This window comes from Protopterus annectens, chromosome 10.part0, assembly GCF_019279795.1.
Source record: "Protopterus annectens isolate FY-2018-M chromosome 10.part0, PAN1.0, whole genome shotgun sequence".
Taxonomy (NCBI): Eukaryota; Metazoa; Chordata; order Ceratodontiformes; family Protopteridae; genus Protopterus; species Protopterus annectens.
The window spans coordinates 1,120,334,445-1,120,354,384 of record NC_056744.1 but is presented as its reverse complement, the minus strand read 5'-3'; the positions used below and the strand labels follow the sequence as shown (position 1 = coordinate 1,120,354,384).

At 39.8% G+C, this 19,940-nt stretch overlaps 1 long non-coding RNA gene across 1 annotated transcript in view; it reads right to left on the bottom strand.

The window, feature by feature from the left end:
• Positions 1 to 1,707: 1,707 nt before the first annotated feature.
• The window catches only part of LOC122813505, a 1,588,111-nt gene continuing 1,569,878 nt past the window's right edge, over positions 1,708 to 19,940 (bottom strand). The window contains exon 3 of the long non-coding RNA XR_006366698.1: positions 1,708 to 1,899. This is a non-coding gene — a long non-coding RNA (uncharacterized LOC122813505). The remainder of the gene's footprint in view (positions 1,900 to 19,940) is intronic.

The following is a 19,940-nucleotide window of genomic DNA, read 5'->3' as shown; positions in this document are numbered from 1 at the left end:
ATGACCTTAACAAAGCCAAATTGGGATGGATCATTATCTGTAGGATGCCAATGCCCTTGCTTATTCATGATAGTTCGCGCCATGGCTTTGCATATTAGGCTTCTTAGACTGATGAGTTCCCTTGGTCAGTTTATGTCCACTCTTGTGGAGGGGAATGACTATTGTGGTCTTCCATTCACTTTCAATGTAGCCTGTTTCAAGACTATAGCTGAAGAGTGCTTCAAGTGGTCTTGATAGGTCAAGCTTTAAACCATTCAGGAGGCATCCGGGGATGTTGTCAGGATCCATGTAGGTGGTGTTCTTTTCTTTAGCAAGTGCTGCCAGAACTTAGTCTCTGCTAATATTGGGGGTAGTATGTTGGAGGGGGGTTTATCTGGTGGAGCTGCGGGGAGTTGGGTTGAAGTATGAGATGAATTTATCAGTCAGTAGAGTTGTTATGTCATCCTGATCAGTGAAGGTGGTACCATTTACTGCTGTGTGTTAACCTTTAAGGTTACAGACATAGCTGTAGAAAGCCTTGCGACTGTCCATAGCCTGCAAGGCTATCCTGACCTCATAGTTGGCCTTGTTGGACTTAATTAGACCTCTTAGTCTCTTGTTTTGGCCATGAGTTTTCTTCTTTTATTATATACCATGTTTAAGTGAGGATTCCACCAGTGGGGCTTGTTTTTAGTGTTTGTTTTGGGTATACGTCTGGTAGGAATGGCAGCACCTATACATCCATTCTCATGTTTGTATAGATACAGTATGTTTGATCCTCTGGTTGGAGTGAGCACTATCCGTTCCAAGGTGTTTGTGTTAATAAAGTCCAGGAAGCATTGTGCCTGTGAGACTAAGGCACTGCAAGTTTCCAGGTCAGGAGAGGGGTAGTTAAAATCGCTCATTAATTGGGTATTTGTTTTGATGGTGCATGCCCCTAGTAGGTTTAGATAAGGGTCATGAGACTCTAGGGACATGTATGAAATGTCTCCATGTATGAAACATCTTATCTTTTCAATGAATCTAAATGCTGATACCGCTCATCAATTGCCTAATTAATAAAACAGAAGATGATCTCTGTGGAGGAGGTTTTAAAATTAATTTGCTTCTCTACTTTATGGTTACTCTGTTTTATTACAATAGATTTTACTCTTACCCAATAATATTCTTTCTTAACTGTTTTTTTTTACAAAAGACTTATTTGGTCCACCTTACTTAATTATAAATAAGTAAAAAAACAAGGCTGTTTTTTTAAAAAAATGAAACACAAATAGCACTTGAAAAAGCTATGAAGTTCCTAAGAATATGGTTTATATAACTAAGTGGGCACATGGGATACAGATACAGGAAACAAGATTAAGAGATGTGAAAATATTACTTCTTTAAATTGAAAATACAGCATTATCAAATACAATTTAATTTCTTCTATATCTTGAGCTATTTTCTCAATCATCTTAATTTATGATTTGTAAAGTGTACAGATAACTAGAATGTGGTTATAAAAAACAAAAAAGACAGCATGTTTGTCTTGTTTTCTTCAATTCATCAACTTGCTTAATTCAAGTGTTTTGTTCTGTCATTTTCACATATATTAGAATACAGAAATCATATCTTATATTCAGTGCTGCGATGTTTCACAGATGAGATATACTCAAGTTGTGCAAAATATATAGATTTTTCTCAAAATTACAAATGTTTTTATTTATATTTCTCATTTCCTACCTCTCGGGTTTGTACATGTACATATCCATCATGAATTTTGACATGTCTTCTCTGTCTATAAGATAACAGCAGGTGACTTATCCGTGACTGCCCGATGGAGTTTGGAAGCAATAGTTCATTGGCCTCATTAGAGAGATGAAATGCAACTACAAAGAGAGAGACTGCTGCTATCACCATTAAGGCAATTATTGATTTTCTCTGAAAAAGAAAAATAGAAATGTTTATAATAGATAAACTCATTTAAGCAATTATTTTTATCATTGCTTTATCAAACTAAACAAAACTTAATTTATACAGTTCACATTTGTTATTTCCTTATCTGATATAACTTAATGAGTCATATTATGACATTCATTTCCAAAGCATTTTAGGTAACAATGTCAGGATATCTTACATAACATTAACCAACCAGTAAATAAATTAAATACTTTGTTGTCATTTTGTGACTTGTATGCAGAACGAAAAAATCACTCTTTTGATTTTCTTACATTCACAAATGTGTATTACTTTATATCGGAACATTATTTGGCTTATTTATGCTTCTGTCATTCGAATCTAGAGATATGGAAATGTGTGTCCCTTCAAATTAATGATGCATATGAAGTATTATAATGGTTAGAAGTTATTTCATGAAACCATGCACGGGTTTATGCTGTTAGAATCTGATGCATTGCGCATATAAAATGCAAAGACAACATTTTGAATAAAGGAATAATTGTGATTTTATTATTTCCTATCAAAGCTTTGTTCTTTAACCTTCCACAATGAGATTTCTTGGAGACTTGCATTTTTCAGGTGAAGTAATCACAATGTGACAGCTTCACTGATGTATTTGCATAAAACCACTTTGAAATACAACACTTCATTGATGAAAAGCTAGCACTTTAAATGTAGTCTTAACAAATCTTAAAAATGGCTTGAGAAAGAAGATTGTTAAATGCAGATTCAACAATATAGTTTTTTTTTTTGGAAATATTGCAAATTCCTTTCATTAATTGCAACATGACTTTTCTAGTAACTACCTTACTGGAAACTACTAAACAGGCATGAGCTAATAAAATAAAATCGATATTTACATACCTACTTTAAAAACTGTTACATATAAAATAGCTTAAACTGAACATACTGGCCTGGTGACTAATCAACACGAGTTTCTCAGCCATAGCCTTCAGTCTTGTTATGAACAATATTACAGTGTATATGCTGTACTTCTGTCTTTTCTAGATGGTTGGTCTATCAGTTAAAACCGTTGGTTTAAAAATAATGAAGTAACTATATTTTACTTCCTAAGATTAATACACGGACACCCTAGCCAGGATTCAGAAGTAGTACACAGGACCTGTCAGAGTGGCTTGTGGACAAATTCTGAGAGCTGGTAATTAACAGATAAACCTTGTGCAGCTAGGTATTGCAAGGTATGCCTACCATTTGAACAGGATGATATATAATCAGAACAAAAAAGTAAACACATGTATTATGATTCAGAAACATCACAGGTGAAAGCTGTTTAGGTAAAACGAGTGAGTATAACTGCTTAAGCATGTGGAAACATATCAGCAGGCACAGCATATATATTGGGAATCACAACAGGATTAGTTCCCTTGAAATGATTTATGTAGAGTATATACAGACTCATCATTACTTAGTAGCACAGTGTAACACAGGCTCATATGCCACCAAGATGAGTTCTGTGACAGTATCCACAGTGACATCCATAAATTACATGCCATGGCCTACTCATCTAGCAGACATAAAACGTTTGAGTGGACCATATGTTACTGAGGACCTTGTGCTATTTGTACCAATCACATATTGCACATCATGGAATATGTGGCCACCTGTACTTTTGGACACAAAGTTCTGTGTTCTCTTAATAATTTTGGCCTCTTTGATCTTCCGCTGTAGAGCAGGTACACAGCAGGAGACCAACAGCAATTTCATTCAGAACAGTGTACAAGTTTCGTAATGTATTGAAGCAACAACTGAAAGATAATATTTGAATTCCCAGAATCCCATATGAGAAAACTACTACTCTGCATGTTTTTTAAGACATTACCTACCCCCCCCATGCCCGTTGTCTTAATTGCATTGATTGTATGTATATCACCATTATGATACTAGCTAGTCCACAAGGGATATCTGCATCAACAGGAAGCACTACTATTCTATGAAGTGTGTAGTACTCTATAATGCAGGTAGCATCATAATGTATGTATTTGTTCAGTAAGCTGGCAGGATGTTTGATGCTAAGGTATAGTGCACTGATATCTGCCACTCCCTTCAGCAGGTGGCTTTCTGGCAGGCCATAGGGAGATAACTGCAGAAATCTAAATACCAAGTAACTTATAAATCTTTTTTTGTGTATCTGATGTCTGATAACCCCAGATACAGGTGAGCCAAAATACCCCCTTAAGGCATGACTATGTGGTTTGTAAGACATTACTCCCACTCTGTGAAGCACAGATGCACACACACACACACACACACACACACACACACACACACACACACACACACACACCTGATAAACTTTATAATGACCACACCTACACCGCACTGCTGTGGAGTATTTATTTAGACTATTCAAGATAAGCTTCAGCTGCCTTGTCCCTCAGAACGGGCACTGCAATATAGACTTGGCATGTTTGGTAAGTTAATTGACAAAAGGCAGATGGATCATGCCTTTGTCACAGATCCCACTCCAGCAACCAACACCTCAGAAACCTTTACCTGGAAATTGAAGAATTGCAGTGATTGGGAAGATGGTAGAGACAAACATCCCTGTTCCTGACAGTTTGATGTTATGCCCAGTAAAGTTTAGCATTGGAAAAGCTGCAATACCAGGTACAGAAAGCCACACTATCAGGTACAGATCTGCAGATCTATGAATCATAGCAAAACACATGGGCAGAGCCCAAAGGATGTAATGATGCATCATAGTAGTTGCCATTCTGAAAGCAGTGCAGGTAAATGTCATAGTGCATGGTCTGCTCAGACTGTGCTTCACATATTGTAACATAACAACACAATCAGAAAAGTGTTGGTTTGGTTACTGTCATTATTGTTATAAATTGCAGAGCAAAAAGCATGTAAAGTCAGCTAGCCCCATGGACAGTGTAAACCGCAAAAATTTTACGTCATTAGAAATTGTTACATATATGGAAATCCAGCATAAATAATGGCTGGTTTTCAACATTTTTTTTTGTTGTTTTTGACTGTGTTGTCCCACTCATTATTAACATTTCCGAATCATTAAAGTAACTCAGAACTAAAGTGTTTGAGAGCAGGTTATGCAAAGGATAGACTTCATCATGTGCATAATAAAAGGTAGCTCATATATTTATACTAACACTGTGATGCTAAGTAATGATGAATCTGTATATACTGTGAATGTGCAATACATCACTGTCACTTTAACACAAATGTATAGCATTTCCACTTTAACAATTACTGCATGTCATAATGTATTGAATCTAGTGAATGATGCCAGTGTATTCATAACAAGTGAGCTATTAACATCATTCTCACTGAGCTGCCATTTTGTGAAATAAAAGTTATAGCTCCCATTTAAATGCAGGTGTATCCTGATGTTAGTAACACTGCCATTCAACAAGGCTGGATAACTAGAAGTGCACATCATACCAGACATTACCATGTATCGATACATAAATATGTGTGTAGTGCACTTATCTGCAAAGAATACAGACGAATCAGGAAAAACAATAGTAACTTTGTCATTTTGTAATGCTATATTATATATTGCCTGCTATGACTACTATCAATAATGGTTCCTTGTGTTTGTGTCTCTAGCTGTCTGTGTGAAACTACCTGCAAAATATATACACTTGTAACTATATATATAGATATATATATATATATATATATATATATATATATATATATACACACACGTCTGTGTGTTATTTTTTGGAGGGGGGCATAGTTGCTTGCAAACAGCAGATGCCAATTTGAATGAAGGTATGTGCCATACTTCATTACGTGTGGAAATTCCATGGCATCACTTGTATAATTATCTGGTCTTGTTCAGCAACATTGCTTCCACAACAAATTCACAATGAAACACCTTCCCAAAAATAATTGTTTGGAAATCAATACAATAAGAAACTAACTGTACAAATTTTTGCAGCAGGCAAGCCCCCTGCATCCCAAAGGTGAAAGGCAATCCCCCATACCCCTGAACTTCTATAAACCAACTCCAAAGTCACACAAACATCAAGAAGGCAGAAATTTCCCAGAAGAAAGGATGTGGTAAATTCAGCTTTGTTGACTTGTGCTTCCTGAATTCATTTATCACGGAGTCCATTCTTGACCCATTGTAGAGCAGCCTAAACAGGCCCACTGCCACTCCTGGTATATGTCTGCTGGGCTTACAACATTATGTTGGAGCATTTGGCTTTCTTTTACTTGTGTTCATGCCCATTTTGTCTTCTATGATATGTCTTTTAATGACATAACTTGACTGCCATCTGCTTTCTGTAGATGATATATGTTGGTCAAGTGCACATCAGCGTATATTTATATACAATGAATTAACAGTTTTTATTGTTACATGCACATGTGATTTGTTCTAGAAAAAAACAAAAAATTGTTGAACTGATCCTTGCTTGTATCTCTGCTGTTCTTAGCCACATTGCACTGATTAAATTGGCTGTGATACCTTATATGATAAACTCTGTCTTCCTGCCACATTCTGGATCCTTTGGCAGCCCATAAATTTGACTCCTTAGTGTATAAGACTTATTCTGCAGAGTTTGCAGAACTGTCTCTGAAGCTATCTTCTTAAATTTTCAATTATATAGCTATATTTCTTTAAGTAACATAACACATAGCAGGTTATCTTTTGCTAACATGATTTTCAGCTGCTTGTGTCACATTAACTCACAGTTAAATATTTGTCTGAGATTTCCATGTCATATCCTGAGTACACAGACTGTCTTCAGAAGCAGACTTTCTTTGTGCATGAGCTGTCTTGGAGGCAGTATAGTTAGGGCCTTACGGTGTGGAGCAAGAACCACCATATTCATGCAAGGGGTGGGAGGTGTCACCTGCAAAAAAACACTTTTTTTTAAAACATGCCATTTGTGATTATATCATTATATTAATTGATAGTAAGGTTGTGGGACAACTACAAGTTCACATGTTAGTTAATAAAGTAGATCCCATGTAATATTTTGAAACAGAGCTGAGTCAGCCTTAATTCATTTTCTGGTCTGAAACAGAGGTACCAGTTACATCAACATATGACTGTTGCATACGCCCAGATATAAGATACTGGTGAGAAGTACAGCTTTCCATCTTCCTTTACTACAGTTTGTGCAGACCATTGGTAACATGTGAGCAATGTTCTTGTATTTGTAACACCCAGATCCCCCGGTGAATGTCATTTCATACCAAAGACCTGTGTATATATTGAAAGATAGATGCCATACCCTGTTATTTTCTGAAGATATCCAGTGGAGGCAATGGAATAAATGCTGCATGGAATAATGTTTTAAATGAGAAATGCATTTCAAATGTGTTATTTGATATGACTGACTAGCAAGATTTAGCCATAGGTGCTGACAAAACATAGTAACCATTATAGTGAATATTTGTAAGACTTTAACACTACATGTAAAAAGTTATACATTTACAAAAATGCATCTATTACACAAAAACGTCAGAAGATAATTTACCTCTTAAAAGGTGAAATAAAGCATACTCTGTTGCTTCAGTAAAGCTGATTAATAATGAAAAAGCATATTTTCCACTTCAGTGACCAGCAATTTAGTTCCAAAACCTCATTGCATGTATGCTCATATTTTAGGTCAAATGATTTCAATGTCATATGAGTCAAAGTGAGGGATTACAAACCTCTCTTTCTAACACCCACTTCCTATTGCACTAAGCTACTGGAATATGATTTAGCATTCAGATTTTGAGCAATGTTAAGCGCTTACAGCACTATACATGAGCATATAATAGCATTGTGTGTTTTTTTTTTCATGTATTCACCCCTGTGTATTCAATATTTTGCAATCTGATCCTTTATGCAAAGTTTCAGTGAAGGACACCTTATGCTTTTGCAGGTCTAGTCAGCTGCTGAGCCACTGCAGTCTAGTTGATTCTATTCTCAAATGAGCTATTGATGATCTATGGAAAATGTGCTCCTTCAGACCAGTACCCAATGCATATTTTCACAGAATTAGTGTGTGATGTTTGTTAAAATATTGCTTATAGTTTTTATCTCTGCCTTCTACCACTTTATGTTATCCAGCTAAAAGGTTCAAAGAAATTTGGCCAGGATTTTAAGAGGTAGCACATTGCACCATGCTAATTAAAACAAGTAGTGGAAAGTATAGGGTGTGGATGAAATGCAATAAAATAATAACTTGATTTCATAAAAGTTATTAGTAGCCCTAGAAGGCCCATGTTAGAGTCTTGGGTAATTTGAAATGAGGTGATGTTGTTGCTCACAAATACAGGTACTCCTGTGGAGTAACCCAAGATTCTGAAGATATGATAGGTGCTAAACTCTTGTATTCATGGACTGCTGTCACAGCATTAAAACCATGTCTCAGTAACTACATAGATATGAACATGATTGAGTGACAAGAGTTCCTCAAGTTATGTTATACTTCTTTTTATAATCCTAAACCAACACCAGGTGGTCATTTTATGGCACTGCCCATTTCCCTGAGTGAGGCTGTAAGAGACATAGGTTGTATGTACATTGCTGTGATTGTCCCAGGACCAGATAGACTTCAGTTCAGCAATAGGAAGGGGGCCCACTTCCCCATCTGTAATGCCCAGAAAAGTATTTGTAATGTGTCTGTGTGTCATCCAAGCAGTTCTCATTGTTCTCACATCTGGACCACCTCTATCCTGTACCAGAGGTTCTTATATAGAGAGTTCCTACAAGGTCTTCTGCGTAGTAGATGCACAGCCTGGCTAGGTAGGCAGGGATATACACCCAACTACTATACAAGAAGGGAATAGGTGTCATATAGTGTATTGTTTGTTGTCTGTTACAGGTGATGCTGCATCTGCCATAAAGCTCTGGTTGATGACTCTCCAGCGCATCTCCTGGACTATGTTAGTAATGGCCTATAATGCAGCACATGCTTAAATGAATAAAGCAGTGGAGTGGGTATGTGGCTTACCAAATAAGTGCTTCACTTTCCTAATCATATAATGATGGGCACTGCAATGCACTCCTGAAATCTACAGCAAATGATTTGCTGTGTTTGCAGTGCATCTCGGTATGATATTGTGCAAACAGCTGGAGCAGCAGGATAACATTGTGGCATGAATTTCCATATTGGTTTTATTAGAAGGAAAGGGCAGGAGAGGAACATGCAACAGCAGCAGTACCAGTGTCATGACAAAAGTGAGCATAATATATTCCAACAGTGGCAAAAATGTGGATTGGTATAAAACCATGAGGCATACAACAGATAACAGAAAAAATTGGTGCATGTAGTATCACACCAGGCTATGCAGAGCAGTACGTGCTGTGAATCAGATCTAACTGTTCCCCCACAGGTTAGGGGTGAACAAGGCATAGTCATCCCCACATATCCGGGTGGAAGGGATACAATGACAGGTGACTAAAACACAATGAGATGGCATAGGATCATAAGAGGTGAGCACAGTAGCCATATGCTTTGGAAGGTTGTGTGATGTCAGGAATCATATCCTTCAGCTGATGGGTCAAGCTGCCATGACATGACTGCTGACATCATCTACTGTGTTGGCTTGTGGTGTTTTGGCTTGATGCTGCCAATGGCAGGGAAGCGGTCAAATTATGAGATCATGACCATTAACCATGATGGAGCTTATCACGTGTTGATCATGATGCCCAGGAAGCGGTAATCACACACGAGTGGCGGTGGCAGGCTATGGGCCATGTGCCTATAGGTAAGGGGTAGAACTGCACAAATATGCAAATAAGACCTGATGAAGAATCCCAAAGGTTGAAACCATGGATTGCCTTTGACCATGAGCTGGATGATGCCTCTGACTAGGAATGTCACGATGTGTGCCATAGGTGATGGTTATGGCTATCTCACCAACTGCCCTAGCAACCTGGCTTAGGACTTCCAAACATCCTAACCCAATATTGTATTGCCATGCTAGTCACTGCCTTTCTCAAAACATGTCCCTTTACCATGAACTGGATTCATACAAATTTATATTTTCTGTTAATCAAAATATGTATCTGAGAAAGACTTAACAGACTAACAAATTTAAAATTATAATTTCTTGTTTTACTTCTCTGGATTTAACTTGGATACCTATACATCTTTTGTATTGTGATTTGATTTCTCCTTCAAGTCTCACAGTAGACTATTGAACTATTTTCTTCTTGGCTAAATGAACACCGAGTCTAGTGTGATATGAATGGCTTTGACTTTTAATGCGGGGCATAACCTGGTCATCTACAGTTTTAGACTCATATAGTCTCACACACACATGTACACCCACACACACACACACACACACACACACACACACACACACACACACACACACACACACACACACACACACACACACACACACACACACACACACACACGTACACACACCTGGGCAAAGTAAAGTCGTACTTCACATTCAAGCTGCAGTTTTTTCCCCAACACTGACATTTGTCATGTACGATTTTTAGCCAAATGGAAGTAAATGATGTACTATCCTCCGTAGGCATAAGTGCATATTTAAGCAATGTATATAATGTCAGTTACCTAATAATTACCCGTGAAGGTCTCTTGCCAGCTCAAAAGCTTGAGTAATTCTAAAATCTATATCAGTCCATTAAAAAAATTCTTATAGCACATCTGTGTTCTAGTCTCTCTGTATTTCCTGTTATTTGACCAACTGCCATTTCTTAATTTTTTCCACTGTCCTTTACAAGAACATTTCTAAACATTCACAATTTAATACTAACATTTCTATTAATGTAAAAAATATTTCATAGAACAAAGCAACAAAAGGAAGTCAGATAAAAATCTATAAGCAAAAGAAACCTGATTGTGATAAGCGAGCCTATAAACATAATATTGCCTGTTTAGTGAAAAGACAATGGGCAGGATTCACGAAGCCTCCATGTAAGAGTTACAACGCTTACACGGAGGCTGCAGTTAAACAGTGTGATGTCAGCATGCCATGGATATGCATGAGGGCATGCTGAATTACACCTAAGGCTAACACGGTCCATGTAAGACAGTAGGGGGGGCATGTCTGTAGGGCGAGCCCTGCAAACGGACATGCCCCCAGAAGAGTAAAAGTCCCGAAAGTAAACCCCCACGACAGAGTCCATGTAAATGTGAATAAACACAACACAACACATGCCCCCACAGACTATTAACATAAAATGTAAAAATTAACATGTTATATTTTTTTTTATAATTTTTAAAGATGTTTGCCCGTTAGTGCGCTCGTTTGCGCGGGTGTGCCCATCGCTTAGCCACAGTTAGCAGTCAGTGGAAAAGCATATAAGAACTAAATATGCAAAGTAAGCCAAGAAGCAATAGCGTAGCAGTAGAGATGTTGGCTGAAGAGGAAGCAGTCATGGTTCGAGCACCCACAACATCAATTTTTATTTTTAGTGAAATAAGCATGAAACAATTCCCTGACATATATGTACATGTATAAAATTATTTTTATGTAAAATGTAATGAAATGGGCCATGTATTATGAAGAAATGTGCGAAAAATAAAAGAAGAAATGTCAGAAATGCCCATAGCTGAGCTACACTCTAACAAGCTGAGTATATCTGCCCGTAGGTGAGCAGTGTTTTAACAGGTGTAAAATGAGTGCCTGTAGGTGAGTAGTGGTTTAACAGGTGTAGAAGGAGTGCCCGGGGTTGAGCAGAGTTCTAACATGCTGAAACTGTGTGCCCGTAGCTGAGCTGAGCATAATATGCATGCTGACAGCCAAATGGCACGTAAGCCAGCGTGACCCGTTTGCGAGGAGCTGCGCACCGCGCCAACAAGCTAACCAACGAGCAATGTTGAGCAAGCTGTATCAAAATTGCCTTTACACAGACTCACCTCCTGGCCTGTGTAGACAGTCATAAAATATAAAAAGCAATGGCCAGGCTCGAACTCAGGATACCATGCACCATAGTCAAAGTACTGAATCACTAAGCCATGACAGTTGCTCTTAGAAATGCAGTAATAGCATATATATAGGAATGAATGGAAAGAGGAGCATGACAAAGCAGGTTTTGTGAAGCTGATACAATTCCAAAATGGCCAATTACAGATAAGTGCGGGAAAAACGGCATATATAAGCCCCATAGGCAAAAATACACAGCATAACTGATTGTGGAACCGATTTGCAATCAGGATGGCAGGTGTAGGAGAGGGTAGTTGCTTCCGAGCACAGATGTGGGGTGTTGAGGAGTCCAAATATATGGTTTGGCTCCTCGTCCATGATCATGAGGCCCAGGCCAGGTCCTGTGGGGAGCATATAGGGCTGAGGCGTGGGACCGGTTGGCACATGATCTCACCAGTGCCACAGGAATACCAAGGACTGGTGAACAGGTCTGTCACCACCATGCGGACCTGAAGAGACGGAAGCAGGACCAACTGAACCATTGGATCCAGGAGGCCCGGCAAATGCCCAACGCCCCATTACTAAGTTACATGTAATTATTTATGTAAGAAATTAACCTAGCTGATATTATGGAGATGTGTATTCCAATATTACTTCATTTATATTACAGCTGCAGGTGTCCGTTCCATGAACTGTCGAGCCTATGCCGATAGGCTTGTGCGGTTGTGCCACCAGGCAGGTCAGCAATTCTCTCCCTGTAACTGTAAAAAAATATAAGTATGACAGCTTGCAAAAGATTGCAGTGTAGTCACTTATTAATAAAAAATGCAAGTAACAGTGTAAGAGAGATTTTGCTAGTATTGTTTGATTACATAAGTGTGATGCAGCCTGTAATCCAAAAATAAAAATGAAACAAGTCTGAAATAAAGATGTTCCACCTGTAATATAATAGTACATAACCTGCAGCAGGCTGAAAAGTACAGCTACAGAAGCTGAGTAAAACACATGTGTGAAATATATCCACGTTTAAATTCTGAAACATGACACAAGTGAGACTGTTGGAAAGGATTGTTATAACTAAGTAAAACATGTCAATAAAGCCTATAATTAAGTACCATCCTGAATTGTAAAAATAAAACAAGTGAGAGAGTGTGAGAAAGATGTATGAATCCACCAATAAAGTAGTAATATCTCCTGAATAAAGTATACTGCAGTCAGTACAGAATGAAATGAATGTGACAGGTACAACCAAACAGCAACATGTGTTGAAAAAAAGTACTGAAGCTGGAATGTGTGTCCCAAAATCTGGATATGTTGCTCTCAGTTTGCAATATGCAGATAGTATGGTTGTATGAAATACCAAACATCCACAGTTGTCTAGAGCCATATAAAGCAAATGTAGCAGGATGATGTAGCTGAACAGAGCCAGATATGAATGTGTATGAATAAAAATGAAATGTATATTGATGTAGCAGTAACATTCCTATCACCAACATGCATAAGTTGTCACATAGGAAACTGTAGTCAGACCTGTAGTGTGTATATATCTGCAGCTAGTAGAAATGTACAGCATATGTATAGGTATTTGAAGTTGTTAATGAAATATTTCTTCACCGTACCCTATAACCACAAATAATCCATTCCACGTGAAATGGGTATGTGTATTCACAATTAACTCCCCTGGACAATTGTCCTGTTGGTTCATACATATTTGCATGTACGTTGATGCATGTGCCCTGTTCATACATCCAAATCTGATGACCTGTTGCCATCACTCAACCCTGCATGTTGTTGGAACATGTACTGTTGTTCAAATTATGCATGTATCATGCTTGCTGTTCAACGGCTTGAATTTATGGGTGTTTGGTTAATGGGAATACTAATGCATGCTGTTACAACTAATTGTGAATGGTATTGCACATTACTAACCCAAACTGTCACTAAATAATGCAAAACATAGGACGACAGGGAAGGCGGGTTCCAGCGGACCCACCTCTCCCACCTCAGCTGGCGAGTGCACCTGGCAGTAGTGCCCAGGCTGGACCCTCCTCCAGTGGCCCTGTGCCACCTGTGGGTGGAAGCGCTGCAGGGGATGGGGCTCGTCCCCCCTCTGCAGGTGTGGCCGGAGGAGAACATCCACTCACCCTCCGTAGTGTCCGGACTGTGGTGCATAGGGAGATCTGGAATGCTGTGCTTGGGCCCCTACACCAGCTTGAGGCACGGGTGGCATAACTCACTGGTGTGCCTGCTGCCCGTCCTACACAGCCCCCAGCACAGCCCCATCCTGGGCAGTGAAGGCACAGTGGCAACTGCCCATGGGTGGGGATCTCAGTTCCACTGTTGCCATCTGTGGGCTCATGGGCTCGAGATATCCAAACATCCATCCCCATCAATTGTGTAACCCCCCACATGTGTCATACACCACCCCTGTATGCGCCTTGTTTGTCTTGTCTGTTAACCTCCCCTACCTACCTCCCCAGCTATACTGACTTCCTGTACCTGACATACTACTCTTACCTGAAAAAAAAAAAAAGGGCACTCTGTACCCACAAAAAATTATGCCCCATACATAGCTGCCCATTTTGCACACATGTCTGCTGGACATGTAAACTGGAAATTACAATTAGCTGTACAACAAATATTATTGTTGTCCTCACACCTCTCTCAGGCGTGGAAGGTTTTAAATTTTACACCAAATTACAAACATATGCACAGCTGTTGCTGACGAAGAAATGGGCAGCTATGGACCTTTCCTATATCCCTCCTGCAAAACCCGAGCTTGTTTTCTTACTGTCCTACCCTCTTTGTGCCCCCTTTTTCACCACTTTCCTATCTCCCCATTTTTTTTCTTTAAAAGAAAATAGCACAGGTGTGCGTGAGAGTAAGCACTTTTTAGCAGTAGTAAGTGGGTGTGTGCTTCTGTGCGCTTAGCTATGCGTGTGTGCATGAAGCTAAGCGACAGTGCGCATGCGTGACCTCCATGAAAACCAGCGCTAACCCACTTACAACTGCTTAAAAATGCCTTAGTCACTCTGAATGACAAGGCCTGTAGTTTTCTCAGCAGCAAAATAAAATACCTCCCTCAGTCTCGAACCCAGGACCTTGGAAACACTAGTCTGCATGACTTACCACTAAGCCATGACTGCTATACAAGAACATTGTGCTGAAAGAAATATATCATAAAATAGTAGGAATTAATGTAACGGAAATATAGGAAGTCTAGTACACAAAGCATGTCATGTATATTTACTGTCAAATCTAGTGGATTTGTAAAATAGTACTGTGTGATGAGAAACAGTCATGCTAGTTGGTAGCTACTAGGTAATAATGTCACAGTAGCATCTGGCAAGCCACACACATACTCAGAGCAGGATAAACACTGCTATAGTTGAATAGTTAAGAGATCAGACATAGCAACTGTGACTGAGTTACAGGGATGTCCCTGATGTGAAAACAAATGTCAACTGTGCCCCACTGCCCCCTCTTCAAATGTACTAACAGTAGGCAGAAAGGTGTAACTACACATGCAATGGTAACTATGAATGACTGAAGGTATGCACCACCTGCACGTCACAAATGGTGTACTAATACATAAGCTTGAAATAACCCACAGTCACAACTGCATAATATCAGAATATGTCATTAGAGTATCCCACTGTTATGTACCATTCCATGAAGCTGATAAAAGATGCCCCTGAGAGTATCTGAGGTCTGTTCAGCAGCATGATCAAATACCCTTGTAAGTGTCAAGGCCCACACCATGGCCAGACCACACTGCATGCAGTAACACCCTACCACAACAAACACATAGGGAATTGCTGCCCAAACAGATTTAGCAAGCATTACAAGCTGTGAATGTAAATGGAAAATAGGAAAGCCATAGCAACACATTACAGGAAAGACACCTAGCAGGCATACAAAGAGTGAATGTAAAGGCCAAATATTGAAGCCATAGCAACAGATTGCAAGAGCCACTGCTATATACCAGTTACACCACAATGCCCACAGGAAAGCACACACACCCATATACACAGTATTACTAGTCGTAGGTGTCAGTTTACATACACACGGAGAAGAGGACACTGGAGGAAGGAATACTCAGCTTACAGAACAACATGCATTGCAGTGTCTACAACACAGCCTGAAATATGAGAGACATACCAACCCTTACACTCACAGAACAGTGTCCACAGCAAACCAGCATGGTCCCCACCCTGATAATCTGAAAGGGCTACACCTACCTAACAGACCTTTTTATAGCATAGTCCTGTAATCACAGTGAGAACTGCAATCACTACACAACAGGCTGCATGCAATTAGTAAATGCTGGCTAACAATTAGTGCAGAGGCCATCACATGGACATGTGCAGATACCTACAAAAGCATCCTGTACTCCCAGTCCACACATGCAATACTTTCATTGCACCTGCTGGAGGTAGAGAGAGAGAGAGAGAGAGAGAGAGAGAGAGAGAGAAAGAAAGAAAGAGAAAAAAAACTGTAACAACAAAACAAAGAGGCTGACAGCAGGCCAAGTAACTGCAAGCCTACGCAAACAGCTGCAACAAACACAGGTAATGTAAAGTACTTCTATAATAGTCTACATACTGTGAACTCTCCAGATGTGTTGTTGGTCTGTATCTATGTATATGAAGATGTGCATAGGGCCGAGGACATACTGCAACTGTCACTGAAGGCTCTACATACATATGTATGTGAAGGTAGCTATGTGCACATAGCAATGTAGGTTGTAGTGCAATGTACAAGTAGGTTGTATAGTAATGGATGTTCATCAGTACGTTACTGTGTGTATACATATGTGGAACTAAAAAGGAGTATATATATATATATATATATATATATATATATATATATATATATATATATATATATATATATATATATATATATATATATCATGTGTATATGTATGTATATCGTGATATGTATGTATATATATATATATATATATATATATATATATATATATATATATATATATATATATATAATATGCATATATGTATACATAGATAGAGAGGGATGTAGAAATACATAGACATATATAGTTTCACAGTGTCATAGTTTAGTACTAGACTATCTGCAGATAGTGTATAGAATAGATTTAGAAAATTGCACCTCTGTATAGTAGTGACACAGTGAAGAACCCCGTACATAATAGCATTAGTTTACTGTGCCTCTGTCTAGTAGTGACACAGAGATGACCCCTGTTGTAAACCTATGATCTCCCATCCACTCGTCAAGAATTCACATGAAGAGTGTCAGCGAGGGTCTCTGCCTAACATGAACTGGGATCCTGTTCCTCAGTATGGGAAGCCTCTTAGTGATGGATCTGTCCCTACAACATGTCCTATTCATATGTGTGCTGAGGTTTAAATCTGTAGCTATTGTGGTTCTGATGGATTTGGATTGTATGAGGTGGAACATGTCCATCAATACCTGATTGGACATGGCCTTGTACATCAGGCACAGATCACCCCTAAGTAGGCAGTATGCTATGGAATAGAGCATGAGTTACTTTAGTCTGGCAGCATATGCAAATTGTTGGAGACCCTTGATCCTCCTGGTGATGTACTTATGGGGTCCCCCTAGTTGTTGCAAGTGACAGGTGAGGTACATACCAAATGGGGCATAGTACACAGTCATGGGCCTGATAAGGGAGGAGTATAGGGGTACAATGACCCCTTTTGATCTGGATGTGAATCCCTTCATGATATGGTGGGCAAGGTAGGAAGTCTATCCAACCACTTTGGCAACGTGGGTGTCAAATTAGAGGTCAGTATCGATTAGTGTCACCAGGTCTCAGATTACTTTGTCTGTACTCAGTGGGTTACTGTCTATGTGATAATATGTGGGTACCTTGTCCGTCCGAAAGGGTATGACTATACATTATGTGGCATGCAGTTTAAGGCCATGACTCTGGCACCAGTTGTTGGTTTCCTTGAGGCCTTTCTGTAGGATGTATGTGTCAGCTGGTGTATCGACTATGGCACCTAGTATGCATTCATCTTTGAACATTGTCAGCCACTACCCTCCCATGTCTGCTTCCACATCTGAGAAATATATGCCGAACATGAGCAGTCCCAGGACAGAGCCCTGTGGGACACCACTTGTGACTGGCTCTGAGTCTGACATGGCACCAGTGAGTTTGACTGTAGGGTTTCTATCCGTTAGCCGGTTTGCAACCCATCTTGTGACATATGGATTTACATTTCAGCTGTTGATCATGTCTATGATGCCAGACTGCGGTATTGTGTCAAAAGCCGTAGGCAAATCCAGGTAGGCTGTATGGACCGCTGTGCCCTCGTCAATGGCTCTAGTGACTGATCTGAAAAGGTCAACCAGGTTCATAAGGCAGGATCTGCCCTCTACAAAGCCGAACCGGGTGGGATCCAGTGTCTAAGTCCCCAATGTCTCTGTGTATGAGTTCCATAATGATTCTTTCCATAGCGTTGCAGACCAGGCTGGTTAAGCTTATGGGGCAGTAGTTACCAGGGTCTGTAGAGGTGCCTCCTTTGTGGAGTGGGACTACTGTTGCTGTATGCCAGTGTCCAGGTACATATGCTGTAATAAGGCTATGGTTGAATAGCATTTAATGTGCGTGTGTAGCTCCTCTTGGAGTTCACGTAGCATGCAACCTGCGATACCATCGGGTCCCATTGATGCTGTGTTTACAGCTTTGCTGAGGGTGGTTCCCAGCTGGACATCTGAGATGACAGGGAGGTTACAGTCAGCTGGGATAAGTAATTCCTCATGTGTGGGTGAGGGAGGGGAGAAATCTGCACTGAACCTGTCTGCCAGAATGTTGGCATTATCTGTGTGTTCAGTGTAGCTTTTGTCACTGTGAACTAACTTTGAACATATCTGAGGGTTCCCACCCAGGTGTGTAACATAGCAGAAGAAGGCCTTGTGGTTATTTGTAGTGTCCATAGTGATGCCCCTCTCATTGTTGGCCTTGCATGTTTGTACGACAGAACGTATCTTTCTACTAGTGCTGATCAGAGATGCCTTATCTCTATGGAATTCTGCTCTGCCATGCAGTAGCTACCTTCTGTTGTTATACAATTTGTTCAATGCTGGGGTCCACCAGACAGGATGCCTGCCCTTGGTGGAGAGGGTCTTGGTTTTATTTGGGATTGCATGATCCATGCATTCTTGGAGATGTCCGTAGAAAGCATATGTGAAGGTGTCTGCATTGTGGGATGTGGTTTCCACTGGCCCAGTGGGCTTAAAGGATACCAACTCAGTTATAAGAAGTGTAAAGTTGGCATGTGAGAGGTTTCCAACTTTAGTCTTTTGTGTTGTGGGGGAGGTGGGATATGTATATCCAGGGGGATTAGTCTGTGGTCAGATGTGATTAGTGAGGGGTATACTTCCGGTGTGTAGCACATTGTCCCCATGTTTGTGATGATCAGGTCTAGTATATTATCTCCCCTTGTGGGAGAGGTGACTAGCTGTTCCATTGCATTTGACTTAGTGAATTCCGGGAACCTTTGGGCTAGGGTGTTTGGGCTAGAATAATGTACCCAGTGTATGTTAGGGTAGTTGAAGTCTCCCAATATGATGGTGTGTGGTGGGACATTCATATCCTCCAATGTCTTCAGGAAGGCTGACTGTGGTTCCTGAGATTGGGAGGGTGGTCTGTAACATGCTACCAGTGGTATAGCAGGTTTGCCTATGGTTATCTGCACATGGATGGTCACTGATGCTTCATGTGTTGCCACTAACCTGGAGGTGTGGGTGTCCTTCATGAATATGGACACACCCCCTCCCTTTTTGTTTTGTCCCGAGTCCTGAGGCCAAAAAGCATGATACGAGGTATAGCCTGGTACTGCTGGTGTGCTCTCAGGAGCCTTGAACCAGGTTCTCACTTACTGCACAGACATCGAGATTGGTAGAATATGTATGTACAGATATATGTAATACACACATACATATATAGATATATGTAGATACATATACATATACAGATAGATCTGAATGACAACAGATATGTCTGTATATGACTATCTCTCTCTCTCTATCCCACCCCCTCTCACTCTCACTCTCCCTCTGTCTCTCTCTTACTCTCTCCCCCTCTCCCCACATCTATATGTATATATCTACATCTATACATATTATATACATATATACAAACATATATTTATATATATATATAT